This window comes from Lissotriton helveticus, chromosome 5_1, assembly GCF_964261635.1.
Source record: "Lissotriton helveticus chromosome 5_1, aLisHel1.1, whole genome shotgun sequence".
NCBI lineage: Eukaryota > Metazoa > Chordata > Amphibia > Caudata > Salamandridae > Lissotriton > Lissotriton helveticus.
In genome coordinates this window covers 333,369,410-333,385,554 of record NC_136065.1, presented here as the reverse complement: position 1 = coordinate 333,385,554, position 16,145 = coordinate 333,369,410, and positions in this window count along the sequence as shown.

Below are 16,145 nucleotides of genomic sequence, written 5' to 3'. Positions count from 1 at the left end.
ACCCTGAACTCCCCTGGGTGTGTAGTTCTCAGAAATGGGTGGGGTTTGTAGGTTTCTGTGTGGTGACCAAGCCAGAGCTCAAATTCTGCAGCTACCCATATCACAAAAAAGGGTTGATTTCGATTGATAAAATGGGATGTCTCCAAGTCTTGTTTTATGTCACGGATGCCAGGCCCAGGCGTGCAAGTGCTGTACAACTGTTTCCAGGAGAAGTGTGGGAATGCACGATGGTAAGACATTTGTAGATCCCCACAGATTAGGGAGCTTTCTCTCACAGAAATGCTAGATAAATACATTTTTCTTAAGACAAATTTTGATGTTTGAAGAGCACTGCTGAAAAGAATGCATCATGGGATTCATACAAGGCATGCCAACCTCGACTTCCCTGGGTGTCTAGTTTTCAGAAATGTCTGGGTTTGGTAGGTTTCCATGGGTGATGGCCAAAAAGCCAAAAGGTTGCACAACAACCATGCCCATCATTGGGCAAGCTGGACTCAAACTTTCTTATTTTCTCAATATGTACAATTGAACATTGAAAATAACTTTTTGTTTGCAAGGAACAATGTGTCCGACAATTATATACAGTGAAAAACTTAAACATATAGTGCTTTGTACATTCAAAACAGTGCATCAAACAAAAACAAATTCTTCAGAGGTACATATACAGAAATGAACTTTGTGTCCAAAAACAGTCCTATTAATTTATAGACAAGGGCAGATTGCTATATTCTACTGTCCTGAAGCTGAGAAAAATATAAATGTATATATCCCAACGTTAATTAAAGAACTGTATGGGAAGAAACACGTTTGCGTAATTTATGGTGTCAGAGGTAATTTGTTTTTGTACATATGTATTTGGATTTCAGCCTCTGAACATTGCTTAACTGAATCAATCCCCTTTGTTAGTATTGCGAAAAGCCAAAAGGTGCACTGTATCCAGGATGGCTCAGACGAAGGGAAGCCTCTGTGAAGGAGTCAGGTGTGACTTCGGCAGGTTGACTGAGAACCTCAGCAACATAAAGAAATTCTCTGGAGCTGGTGTGTGACTGATTGTGGTGGGTCGACCTTCAAAACCCAGTTGCCGAACTAGGGAAAGACTGGTACCACTGACCTTCAAAAATTGGCAGCGACCACCAGCATCAACTTTGTGAACACCTGAGGGGCACTGCTGAGGTCTAAAAAGACTACTACAAATTGAAAATGCTTGTGGCACACCTTGAACTATAGGTAGTACCTGTGGGCTTATAAGACAGGGATATGAAAATAGGTATCCAGTAAGTCGGACGCCACTATTCAGCCTTCTGGGCCCATAGGATATAGAACATTAACCAGCATGAGCTTCTTAAAATTGTTTTTGTATAAAAAAAATTGTATTTGGAGGGTGAAAATCCAAAATAGTATGAAGGCCTTAATCCTTTTTTGGCACATGGATGTGGTGGGAATAACATCCAGTTCCTACTTCTGAGGGTGGCACCCTCTCTAAGACTCCTTTGGCAAAAAAGCTAGGTAAAGGAGTGGGGTCTGCCACTGGCCGAATTGCTGTCAAGCAACCGAATAGCTGGTAATCTGAAAGCTGTCCTGTTTCAGGTGTGGCGAGTCGAAAAGGCATGCCAGGATGTAGCCACATAGGATGATTTGAAGGACCCATTTGTCAGATGAGATGCATTGCACTGCTGGCGGAAGTGCCTCCCTTAGGGTGATTGTGTGCCACGTAGGGCGCAATAAAGAGTTTTTGAGATTGCTGCTAGAAAAGCAGGGGAATGAGTAGTGCGCTGCCCCTGATGTGTTGGGTGTTATCTGTTGGTGCACAGCCATGACCTCAAAAGAGCTGAGAGGCCTGCTGTGCATGTGGGCAGTGGAGCCTGGTGCTGCCAATATGCTGAGAATTGGGCATGTCCCCTAAAGAAAAAGTTATTAACCTAAGGTAGTGATCTTTTTGGTGGATACTCTATCGAAGTGCAGATTCCTCCCCTGTTGAATATTTCCTGGCATCAGACTGGACCCAGAAACTTCAAAGTTCTCACGTTGCTGGTAGGTAGGTACTGGCTTCATATCAAAGCTGAAAGAGACGTCCGAGGACATCACAGAAGACCTATAGCATCCACTTCGGCGAAAGAATCTCAGTTTTCTTCCATGTTTTCTGCAACCTTTGAGGCGAATGGACGGACTGAAATTGAAGAGTACTGCAGTAACAAATTAGATTTTGGAACATTATTAACTTTCCCTATAACACATCCATCGAACTGGAGGTAGGGGTGTTGTGGGGGGGTGGAGGCAGGGAGGCAGATGAGGAATCTCAAGACAAGAGTATCTACCAGAAAGATAGTAAGGTAAGAAAATTTTCTTCTGATGAAGGAGGGCTAATGGATGAGTAAACATGAAATCCTGCAAGACAGATCTTGCACAGGGGGCATCCCTACATGTGTTGTGATCCAGGCAGCAATGCTCTGTATTAGTGTGCAAGGATGCCCATGTCGCTGCCTTGCAATTGTCAGCTTTGGGGACTCCTCTGGCAGTGGCAGATTTGGCTTTGGTGAAATGGGCTCTGATCTCTTCCAGAGGATCCTTCTTTGCTAAACCGTATCGCATTTTGATTCAAAGTATGATTCATCTTGAAAGGGTTCTCTTCTGTACCACTTTCCCCTTTTTGGCCCCATAGTACCCAACTAGGTCATCAGCTGGTCATCGACCCATGTACCGTTCAGGTAGTAGTTGACTGCTTACCTAGGATCCATCTTATGCAATCGCTCCTCCTCCTTAGTGAGATGGGGAAGGGATGAAAAAAAAAAGAGGGAAGCGTAATGGACTGACCTAGGCAGAAAATAGTTAACAGTTTTGAGAAGAAAGAATACCAACTTGTAAGGGATACTTAAAGAGTAGATTGGGGTGTGACTTCGCCGAACAAGATGGCGGACACATAAGTTAGGAGCTCCTGGTACACCACAATAATCCTGCTTCAATAACCTCGCCCAGTATTGCCTATGGCAACCACATGCGAAGGTCCACCCCCTACCTCGGGCTACCCCATGCCCACCCCTATCTGTGGTGCAAGGAGATGACGTGGTGTGCCTAGATACCTAGAAAGGCCGGAGAGAGCGGTGCTGCCCGGTGGCCATGAGGCGGTAGCCACACCGCATGCTGCTGAAGCCGTATGACCGGGATCCTGATGTAAGCTATTTGGCTCCCGGCATCAGGCAGAATGAAGACAGCCCAAGTAGCAGAGAGACTGGTGGAGTTAATGGGTCATACAGGCTTAGGCCTCCACTTGTGTGATTGTCTGTAGTGGGGCGAGATCTGTGGAGTGGAGGCCATGAACTTCTCAACCTTGGGGGAGTGAGAGCTGGAGGCCACCCCAGCCCTCGCGGGGAGCTAACTTTTGCAACCTGCTTTCTCTGCCCTCACCGCCACCATGACTGACAGCTTTTCACCTGGAGGAGCAGGGAGTTGTGTGGGCTGCTTCCCTGAAGCACCATTGTTGTCCCCAAGGAGCTGAACTACCCCACCCATGACCGGGGCCCAGAGCACAGGGGAATCCCTCGAGTGCATCTGGGGAGTGAGTTGGGGGGGTGGGCTGCCCATCCCTCCACCATTACACTTGTATCTGAGGACTGATATTAAAATAGCTCATTGTAAACTGAAGGTGGGGGCTTGATGCTGTGGTGTCTGGACTAGCCCATTGGGCCTCTAGGTGTGGTACGTTTGTGTTTCCTCAGGGAGGGGGGCCCCCTGATGGTGCACTGCAGTGGCTATAAATCAATGTGAAGAGTGCGTGAGGGCGACTGCACCCATTGCTCAAGGCACATCTGTAAAATACATAACAAAAAAGAGAAACTCCCTCACGACCTATAAATACTTTTCTCACAGGGAATACCTCTAACCACAAAGGCATACACAAAACATATCGTCACCTTTTTTTTGATTTTACTCATTTATTTTATATTTAAAATCTTTTTTTAATTTCTTTATATCATTTTTCTAAGTACGAAAAATCATTGGATATGCATTGCACAAAAACTCATTGACGATATCTATCAACAAATTCAGATCATCAGTATATTTACGGTACATAAATTCCACAAATTCATAAAAAACAGGAACAATTCTACTAAACCAGGTAGAGAGCCACAACACACATACTCACACATACATTCTAAACATACAACACATCAAAAACGGACACTAGATCATCCTGTCGCATTGTATCTGTTGTCCAATATGTGACCGTAGTTATTTGATCTAAATATGGATAAAATGGCCAACGCGTTTCGGTGGAAGAACAGCAATGGCGACCACCTTCATCAGGACCCGCCAGAAACAATTCAACATTGGATCTCTAGACCTGGATTTTGAATCTTTTTTTATACAAACTATATCTGTCACAATGTAGTGACTATCTCACTCTTCGTAGGAACACAGAGAAAATCCTTGTCATATTGGATTGACCTTATCGCTTCAACAATCTGATTAGACACTGTCACCTAAGTATACTTGATAGTGAGGGGAACTTTTATTCATACTCTTCTTGTCAGTGGTCGGAGGAATTTATTACTTCTTATATATATTCTTATGCGAGAGGCCCACTCTTCCAGCACAATTTGGAGAAAGCGCCACACTTCCTACTTGATTGTACTTAGCGATCCATTTCGTATGTTCTAGGCGCCACTGATTTTCTTTATAACAACAATATACGAGATGCTTTTCAAGACTTTTTCAATTCCCAGTCGATAGTCGCCTCCAACCGCAGTTCTCCTAACAGTTCCAATAAAATACAGCAACCATTGTGGGCAAACCAATACAAAGGACTGGCTGCAATGGGGGTGCAAATGAAGGACCTCTGAGAGACCTGGGGACCCACAGGGGCTGACACGGCTGCTCGGCAGATGGTGGGGGATCCTGCGACTGTGGACCACTTTGATGCTATTGTGCAGGCAATAAGGTATTCCTGCACAGCCCTGGAGCAGAACATAGATGCAGTGACCATAGATGTGGGCATGTTGGCCAACATCATAGAAAGCTTACACATATGGTGGAGGAAATGAAATTCACTCTAGCCACCCTGAGACATCTGGTGGCCACACTGCAGCTCCAGGTTAAACAAATGCAGAGAGAAACACAAACTTTGGAGGAAAGGGCAGATGATATTGAAGGAAAGTCCAGTTGCAGTAATTTCAGGGTGGTAGGTCTTCCGGAACGAACAGAGGGCCACTCAGCAGAACTGTTTATGGAGGACTGCTACTCCAAACAGTGCTAACGAACACTCAGTCTAAGCTCTTCATTGGGGAGAGAGCACATCAGGCTTTGGCCAGGTCTCCCTCACTGGGGGCCCTGCCAGGGCTGATGGTGGTCAGGCTGCTAAATTAAAGAGACTGAGATGACATGCCAACAGCACGACACCATGTGACCTGAATGGCCAGAAAGCACTAATTTTAGGGGCGTGACATCCGCGGTACAGAAACGGCCTCGGAGATTTCTGGCAGCCAACAGGAGTTAAGAATAGTAGGAATACAGTGTGGATTACTGGACCCTGCAAAGCTGAGAATCACATCGAATAATAAAAAACACTTTTTTCCCAAACCAGACAAAGTGTGGACCTTGCTGGAAGCAGATGGACAAGACATCTCTCTACTCCACTCTACTGCAACAGGTCTGAAAAGGTGGCACCAGAATAGACAATGCCAACGGAGTTTGTCCACAGGAGCACCCACAAAAGAGCGCACAGTGGCAGAGTGGGAACATTAATCACAGACATCTGCAAGAGGCGAGAGAAGGGCAACCCATAGAAATCTAATCATGTCGAAGGAGTCACAGAAACATCGCTATTGAATGCCCAGGACTCGCTGACGGGGGTTCCCTGGTCACCCCCGTGGTAACAACACAATAATAGTCCCCCTCACAATAACAAATAACAATGGTGTACAAATGTGGCTTTATAAGGAGTAGTTTATGTCCTGTAACTCCAGTTCTGTAGTAGGGGTATCTCTGTAATAGTCATAATCTAGTGAATAGTCCCGCCCATGTGCGTGGACCCCGGGGCATTCAAAAATAATCTCTTAAGTTGTCAAAACATGCAGAACTGCACAGACACTTAAGAGAGAATTTAAAGACAGATAATGCAGCCTATATCCAAGGCTACACTGTCCAGTACTTCAACTAGAAATTCCACCAAAATCCACAAACAGCACAGCCTGTCCAGATTTTTCTAAGAGAAAAACCTTGCCTTTAACAGCAAACCCCTCTGGAATGATAGAGAGGAAGAAGTGGACAGACAAGCCCCATAGGCTGCCATTATGTGGCTCAGAACAGGATACTGTGCCTTTAAGAGAACTTTCCAGAAGCCTCACAGTATCCCAGAATGCACTGCAGGTCCCTTTTACTTTCAGTTCTTTTTGAAGGCGTAACACGCCAGACCTGTAGCATTTCTTACATTGTATTGTATTGTATTGTATTGTAATGTAATTGCATTTATATAGCGCTTACTACCCCTGACGAGGCGTCGAAGCGCTTTTTCGGCAGGTAGCACGCTAGTCCGGTACCCATAGAGGATTAGTGTTGAATTCGTATAGTGAAACATGCAAGTACATTTTATGTGGTGGATAGGTTAGTCAGTTATTTGGATATGAAATGATAGCAGAAGGATAGAGGAGGACAAAGGTTTGTATTTATTTATCGCTTGTTGATGCACGCTATTCCGGAAGCCTATAAAGGATTAGTGGTGAATTAATATAGTGAAATATGAGTTAATTTCAGTGGTGGAAATTAGTCTGTTACTTGGAGTGAGAAGGATAGCGGAGGGATAAAAGGGGAAGAAAGATTATCATCCATATATCACTTGTTGCCCCTGATGGGTGTTGAAGCGCTTTTCTGGCGAGTAGCACGCCACTCCAGAACCCATAAAAGATTTGTGTTTAAAATTAGTATAGTATAAATATGAAGTCATTTGAGTAGTAGATATGTTATTCAGTTATTTGGGCAGTATATTAGTATAGTTGAATATGGAATTTGAGAAGTGAACATGTTAGTCTGTTAATTTTGATTGAAAAGGATAGTGGAAGGATAAAAGAGGGAAAGTTTTTTTTAGTTTTTTTTTAGGTCTTAGCAGTAGGAAGAGAAATGAGAAAAAGGGCAGCATTTCTGGCCCTAGTCCCGAACAGGGTCAAACAGGCAACTACCCTTGTCCTCTCCGCCCTTAGCCTCGATGCCCGGGCTGAGACGCACTAACCCTGGCCTCGTGTAGCCCTAGTAATCAAGTGACCCCTTCAGCCAATAGGAACCTTAGCCCTAACACTATCCAATCACAACACTAGCCCTAAAATCTAGAACCAATAGGAGACCAGGACCTTACTGCCAATCTTAGCCCTAGTCCAAGCACCCAATCAGTTCGAAAACCCTGATCTCTACGTCCAATAAAGGCCTTAGCCCTAACAGTAGTCCCAACCCAAGTCCAAGCAGCCAATGGTACAGGTAGCCCTAGTCCCTACTTCCAATAGAAATCCTAACCCTAGCCCCAACCCTATAATGATTGAATCACAGACCCAGAAACCAATCAGAACCCTCAAATACCCAACCAATGAGGACATTAACCCTAACCCAATAGAAACACCAGATACAACCACCAATCAGTGTACACATGTGCCAACAACTAGCAGACCATATAAGGCCCCAGCAACCTCAGACAAGGTTTGCTGGCCAGGGAGTTGGAAGTTGCTTCTCCTGTTCAGAATCTCCTAGGAGACAGACAGGCTCAATCCACACTTTGGACTTCTGCAGGAAAAGGCTTCACTAACTCGAAATCTAACAATACTGTTTGAATACAACTTTACTCCCCCTGCTGGACAAAAATGAAGTGCACAGGCCCCAGTAAATACAGTTTAAATAGCTCACAGAAGCACCCTCTGATGTAGAATATCCCTGTTGCGGGGGGGGGGGCAGGGGGCCTGGCCTCACTGGCTTGTGAACACAAAATGATGGCTGGGGTGCACTGTTTTAACACACTGGTCTTAGCACAAAGCAAAGGAGAAATTTGGAGGGAAACAGATTTGTCACCAAGGAATGAGAGGGACAAACTAAAGAGGTTGGACTGCAAATCCCACATTTCAACACGTTAAATGCAAGCAATCATGGGCAGGGAAAACCACAAGTTTAAAACACAAAACAGGTGATAAAATATGCAATCACAGGCAGGTCAAAACTGCAATTTTAAACTAGAACAACCACATGCAAAGACAGTAATCACAGAAAGGGAAAATCGTTTTTTAAACAACTTTTGTTTTGGGAAGAGACAGCACTAGTCTGTCTCCTTACCACCTACTACAGAACTGGAGTTACAGGACAGAAACTACTCCTTCTGTAGTAGGGGATCTCTGTGTATAGTCATAATCTAGTGAATAGAATGGCAAGCCCATCCCCACACCAAAGCGGCGGTGGAGAAAAGAGAAATAACACCACTACTGTGTGAACAGATTTCGCAGCGAAGCCTGCCCAACCTGAGCGTCTGCCCTGGCAGTGTCCAGACAGTAATGCTTAGCAAAGGTATGGACCGACTTCCAAGTGGTCGCCATGCAGATTTCTGCAATTGGAACATTACGTAGCAAAGCAGTTGTGGCAGCTTTGCCCCTGGTGGAATGAGCCTTAGGTTTACCCCCTAAGGTCTTATTAGCCTTTTGGTAACACAATTGTATACAGGACACAATCCACCTCGAGATGGACTGTTTCGAGGTAGCAAGACCGGTCCTGACAGATCCATAATTGATAAACAATTGGTCTGACCTACGAATATCCTTGGTTTTATCCAGATAAAATTTCATCACCCTCCTAACATCCAGGGAATGTAGAGACCTTTCCGCTGGAGATGAAGGATTCTGAAAAAACGTAGGTAAAGTTATGGTCTGGTTAACATGGAAATCAGATATAACCTTTGGAAGAAATTTAGGGTGAGTACGCATAACAACCTTAGCAGCATGAAATACAGTATAAGGTTCTTGGCAACACAACGCCTGAATTTCACTCACCCTGCGGGCCGATGTAATGGCCACGAGGAACGCCGCCTTCCAAGACAGGTGCTGCAACGAAGCCTTATGAATAGGTTCAAAAGGCTCCTTCATCAATCTGGACAGCACCACGTTCAAATCCCATGAAGGCGAAGGAAGCCGGACAGGAGGGAACACTTTCTTCAAACCTTCCAAAAAATCTTTGATCACAGGGATCTGGAAGAAGGAAGTCTGTGAAGGGCATTTTCTGTAGGCAGTCAGCGAAGCGAGATGAACCTTAATGGAATGGACATTAAGGCCAGACTGCGCCAAATGTAGAAGATACGGAAGGATAACATCTTCCTTACATGTCGTCGGGTCATAGTTCTTGGACTTGCACCAGATGCAAAATCTCTTCCACTTGTAAGCATAGGAAGTCCTAGTGGAAGGTTGCTTAGCCTCCTTCAGTATGTCCATACAATCTTCTGGCAGATTCAAATGGCCATATTGCACTATCTCAGGAGCCATGCCGCCAAACTCAAAGACGAGAGGTTGGGGTGCACCATCTGCCCCCCGAACTTCTTGAGAAGGTCCGGCCTGCACGGCAGCCGTATGTGAGGAAGGAGAGACCAGTGAAGCAGGTCCGTGAACCACCACTGCATGTGCCATTCTGGGGCAATCAGGATCATCCGTGCCCTGGACTGGGACAGCTTGACGACACCACCGGAATCAGGGGAATGGGTGGAAAAGCGTACAGAAAGCTGTTCGACCAGTTGATCCATAGCGCATTCCCCAGCGTCCCCTGCTGGTAGTACCTGGAGGCAAAGCCTCGGCATTTGATGTTTTCAGCTGTGGCGAACAGATCTACGTCTGGAGTCCCCCACCTTGCGAAGACTTCTCCTAGTACTTCGTCGTTTATGACCCATTCGTGGTTTTTCCGAATCAGTCTGCTCAGTGCGTCCGCCTGAACATTCTGCACACCTGGTAGATGGGTAGCCGTTATCGTCAGTCTTCTGGCCAGAAGCCAGTGCCAGATCGCCTACGCCTCCTGTGACAGAGTGCGTGATCTCGATCCCCCCTGCTTGTTGAGGTAATACATCGTGGTCGTACTGTCCGTCTGAACAAGCAGAGAGTTGGTCTGGAAGGACGGATGAAAGGCCTTCAGTGCCAAGTGAACAGCTCTGAGTTCCAGGAAATTGATGTGATACGTGGACTCCGTCGGGGCCACGTTCCTTGTATCTATAAGTCTCTGGAGTGCCCCCCCAGCCGTGGAGAGACGCATCCGTCACGATAGTCTGTGTGGGAATGTCCTTGTGGAAGAGAACCCCTCTGAGGAGATTCTCCGCTGAACACCACCACTTCAGAGACTGAAGAGCATGCAGAGACAGTCGTATCTTGTCGTCCCAAGATCCTTTCATCTGATCACACTGATCCTCCAAGCACTCCTGCAATGGTCTCATGTGCAGCCGTGCGTGTGGCCTGAGGAAGATACAAGAGGCCATCGACCCCAGTAGAGAAGACACCGTCCTCACTGTTGTAGATGGAGCGGTCATATGAGCCTGAGCCTTCCGAAGGAGTGATAACTGTCGTTCCTCCGAAGGAGACACGCTTGCTGACAGCGTATTGATGGAGGCTCCCAAGTACTGTATGCACTGGACCGGCGTCGGGACAGACTTGGACATGTTGACGTGTAACCCCAGCTTGTTCAGGAGAACGTACGTCTTCTGGAAGTGCGCCTGAGCTTCCGAAAAGGAGGAGGCCTTGATCAACCAATCGTCCAGGTACGGGTAGACAAACACCGTTTTCTTCCTTAGGTGTGCAGCTACCACTGCCATGCACTTCGAGAATGTTCTGGGCGCAGACTTCAGCCCGAATGGCAATACTGTGTACTGATAATGATTGGCGCCGACTTGGAATCGCAGGAACGTCTTGTGTTTGTGTGCAATGGCCACATGGAAGTATGCATCCTGTATGTCTATAGCACATAGCCAGTCTCCCTGTTGCGGCTGAGAATAAATCTGATGCAACGACAGCATGCGAAACTTCTCTCTGCGAATCCACTTGATTGCTTGTCGCAAATCCAGAATGGGCCTGAACTCGTTCTTGTCCTTCTTGCGAACCAGAAAGAACTGGGAGTACAGACCTCTTCCTCTTTGAGACAGAGGTACGTCTTCTATCGCCCTTTTCCTTAACAGGATATTGGCCTCCGCCTGGAGCTCACGCAGTTGAAACTGCGAGCTGACTGGTGGAATTGATGGAGGCGGGCTGGTGAACCGAAGACTGTATCCATTGCAAACAATATTCAGCACCCACTTGTCCTGAGTAATTTTTCTCCACTCTGCCAGAAAAAATTGAACGCTTCCCCCCACTGGAGTGGGTAACGGATGTAGGGGAAGTAACCGCTCAGGGTCGAGACCCAGCTGGGCCTTTGTTCGCTGCTGCGGACTGCTGGCCGCCTCTACCCTTCTGGCGCTTCTGGAAGGGCTTCCGGAACTGCTGCTGCTGTTGCTGCTGCTTTCCCGAAGTCTGTCCACGCCCTCTGCCCTGCGCCCCAAACCGTCTCTAGAATGGGCGGTAGGTCTTCTTCTCCTTGGGCTTCTCCAACCCGACCGCCTTTAGGGTCTCGGCCTCCGCCTTCATGCGGGCCATTTCGTCATCTGCATGCTTGCCAAACAGGGTTTCCCCCGAGAAAGGCAGATTGGCCACCCGCTGCTGAGCTTCTGGCTTGAGCGATGTAAGTCGAAGCCAAGCGTGGCGTCGCTGGTTGACACCATGACAGTACCCATGTGCCGCCAGCAGAGATGTATCCGCAGCCGCACTGATGAGCTGGTTCGACACCAGCATTCCCTCCTTCAGGATCTCTTGAAAGTCCTCTTTCTTCTCACGGGGAAGGAACAAAGCGAATTGCTGGAGGGACTCCCATAAGGCACGATCATATCGCCCTAGCAAAGCCGCAGCACTGGCCGCCTTCATCGCAGTAGAGGCCGTCCCACAGACCTTTCTGCCTGCCGAGTCGATCCATCGGCTCTCCTTATCCGGAGGTGCAGTAGAGGACGGGGAGGTGGCATGTTGCTTCCTAGCCGCCGTCACTATGACAGAGTCCGGAGTCGGATCCATCCGAAGAAAGGCCGGGTCAGAATCCGGGGTCCTGTACTTCTTAAGGAACCGGGAGGGAGCGGCCTTCGTCACCGCAGGGGTGAGAAACAACTCCTCTGCGGGCTCTACCAGTCCTGGCACTAGAGGCAGTAAAGGTCGAGACAGGTGTTTTTTATGCAGTGTCTCGAAAATCATGGATGTCGTGGGAGTAGGCACCATCACCGTGATACCCAACTTAGCTGCACCCCTCAGGAGAACATCCTGGAATGTGCTGATGTCGTCCACCGGAGATACTCTTGTCCCCGGGGATTCCGACAAAGTCGGTGAGTAGGTTCTGGTCCCGGAAGAGTCCGTGCGGGACCGTGATCTTCGCCTCCTGTGACGCCGTCTTGATCTCGTTGAGGATCTGTGACGACTCCGCGATCTCCCCCTCCGACCGGAGCGAGATCGCGACCTCCTTGGCTTCGGGCGCTCCGCCGGCCTCACAGGAGCGGGCGACTTTGGCCCGGCAGGGGCCCTCGGCTGAGGGGTCCCCTTAGGGGGCATCGGATATCGAGGCAGCAAAGCCGTCCCCGGAGGAACCGGAGGAGGCCTGTCAGCCGGAAGCTGAGGTTGAGGTTGAGGATGAGGTGGAAGTGGAGGCGGGGTGGGAGCCCGCAGAGGTGGTCCCCTGGGCAATGGAGGAGGGGGCGTAACCGACTTCTGCCTGGAAGGCGTATGTATACACTTCAGAATACACCGAGCCCGGTGATCCGCCTTCTTTTCTAGGCTGGGGCGTTGGAGAATCCCCTATCGGCACCTGCCGCCTGCTAGACTGACTCCGGGCGCCAGAACTCCTTCTGCGCCTCTTTGGCGTCGAAGAACGTCGAACCGACGGCGAGCGTCGGCCCCTTGACGGCGAGCGTCTCCTCCTCGACGGCGAACGCCTTCGCCTCGACGGCGACCGTCTCCTCGACGCCAAACGTCTGTGTGACTTTGACGTCCTTCTCGACGTTGAGGATCCCCTCGACGACGACCTCCTCTTCGCCGACGGCGAACGGCGGTGTCGCCTCGACGGCGAGCGCCTAGGCCCGCCCACCTCTCGACGTCGATTACTCGATGACGGCGAAATCGTCACCGGTGATCTCGACGGCGGTCTATTCAGTTCCCTCGACGCCGAGCTTCAACGCCGCTTCAACCCAGAGCCCTGGGGAGACAGGGAACATACTGTAGTCATCCCTCTCGACGCCGTAGTCAGTGCAATCAACACCGACGGAGAATGGGGACGTTTGCTGGTCTTCCTGCCCCTGGGGAGCCCCCCAGAGGCCTCAGCATGGGCAGAGGAAGCTCCTCCAGACCCACCTTGCGCCTTCAGTCTTCTGTCTTCCAGGCCTCTTCATCCTATCTCTCGGGGTTCTGCTAGAGAAGCCCTGGCAGATGTCACACTCCTCTGGGACATGAGATGAGGGAAGGCAGATGATGCACACCTCGTGTGGGTCCGACTTGGCCTTCTTCCTCGAGCACTGAGGGCATTTGTCAAATAATGCAGGCATATTGACAAATAAAGAGTGCACCAAGACAAACACAAGGAAGTACTTCAAGAAAAGCACTAAAAAAACTTGAAAAAAGTGAAAAATCACCAATTAAACCCTTGAAAAGGGAGAACTCAATGCTCCAGGGTCCTGCTTGCAGGAGCCGGAAAAAAGAACTGAAAGTAAAAGGGACCTGCAGTGCATTCTGGGATACTGTGAGGCTTCTGGAAAGTTCTCTTAAAGGCACAGTATCCTGTTCTGAGCCACATAATGGCAGCCTATGGGGCTTGTCTGTCCACTTCTTCCTCTCTATCATTCCAGAGGGTTTTGCTGTTAAAGGCAAGGTTTTTCTCTTAGAAAAATCTGGACAGGCTGTGCTGTTTGTGGATTTTGGTGGAATTTCTAGTTGAAGTACTGGACAGTGTAGCCTGTGGATATAGGATGCATTATCTGTCTTTAACCACTTGGATGCTAAGGCCCTGGAAAGATTTATTAACAATTTCCATTGAAATCAATGGAAACTCCATGACGAGCTGAGCTCGTCATGAGCGTCGAAGTGGTTAAATTCTCTCTTAAGTGTCTGTGCAGTTCTGCATGTTTAGACAATTTAAGAGACTATTTTTGATTGCTCCGGGGTCCACGCACATGGGCGGGACTATTCACTGGATTATGACTATACACAGAGATCCCCTACTACAGAACATATAATGCAAGGGGTTTGGGTTCCCTTGCAAAACGCCATAGGGTACACGCCTTCCTGAAGCACCAGAACCGCATATATAGCCCTGCTAGAGGAAACAAACATGACTGATATGGAGCTCCGCAAATTGAAGAAGCCCTGGAGAGGACAAGTCTATGAGACTACTACTACTCATATGCGAGAGCTACACTGATATGGGTGACTCCGGGGGTGCCACTCCTAATACACTGGACTGTGATAGATACAGAGGGTAGATATACAATAATGGAGAGGACACTTGAAGGTACTGATCTCCCCCCATTAGGGTAGATATACAATAATGGAGAGGACACTTGAAGGTACTGACCTCCCCCCATTATTAGTGGGTATGTGCCTAAAATCAGACAGCTGCAGTTTTTTAGATAGCGTATCCCCTTAGCTTGCCAGAACCATAGCTATGCAGGGTGAGGTGAATATAATCTGGTCTTAGATTGCGCTCTGGAGCACTCTGCCACCCTTGCCATCTGTACCAACCACACAGCTGGCTCGTGGTTTTGGACAGAGGATGGTGGGGGTGGGGACTGGTAGACTTGTGGTGTGAAATTCAACCGACGACCCAAGAATACTCTTATTAGTCGGTTGTTCATGACCTCCATACATGACTCGTTAGAATAGTGGGATCCACAGCTTTGATACCACAGGCGAATAATACAGAATATCAAGGCCACACTGACTCAAAACAAAATCGACTCCTGGTGACACTACTGTTTGGTAGGCCATCAATAGGCATACCCACATGGCGACTGCAGCCAGATGCACTGAAATACCCCATTATTTCAAGAAACGATTGGAGAGGCCATTGATCATTATTTTATAGGCATAGAATGCAGGGCCTCTCAGCTTACTATAGAATGGGACGCCTTCAAGGTATTGATACAAGGGCTTTGTGTCAAGACATCCTATGGGGTCAAGACACTACTTTTGAGAGAACCAACATGACAGACTGTGACTGCTTGAACTGGTGAAAACGCACCTTTCCCTGGCAGTCTGCCAAGTGGTCATGACACAGACAGACATCAATAGTGTATTCACAGACTATTACAAATATTTATATACAGCTGTGTAGGCCCAACCGTGTGCTCAAATCTCCTGCTTTCTAGCAAGGGTCCAGCTCCCGATACTCAATTACACGCAGGCTACGTATCTGGAGGTGGACACAGAATTACAGGAAGTGAAGACAGCCATAGACCAAATAGAAAGTGGGAAGTCCCCAGGGGCAGATAGTCTATCCTCTGAGTTCTATACCACAAACCAGGCTAAACTGACACTCAAATTATACCAAATGCATACAGAAGCATTGAGAGCAGGTTTGCTTCCAGAGTCCACCAGAGAGGCTATTATTGTAGCACTACTTAAGCCTGAATGAGACCCATTAGACGACAGGTCCTACAGCCAGCTTTCGTTACTGCCCACAAATAGAAAGTACTGCAGAAGATTATTGGGAATAGGCTATTACCTTACTTAACATAGTTAGTGCACCCAGATCAATTTGGGTTCATTCCAGGGCGCAGCACACACAATATCCGTTGCCTGTTGCACGTAATTGGACTTTCCGGTTTTCAATTTCTATTTTTGGTACATTCTGGTGGGGATTTTTCAGTGTTTTCAATACCTTAAAAAACTGGTTATCAGTGGTTACACATTTTCGAGCTATTAAAAACAACAGAAACAGTGTTTTTCCGATGTTTATGGAACTTTTTACTTTTATTGTTGGTTGCTTTCTGCATTGATAGTGCATGGTATATAGACAGTGTATATGAGGTCCAAATACATTTTACAAATCAAACGTATTGTAGAATAGCATACAGTGCTACTTCAGTAATTCTTTGGGTC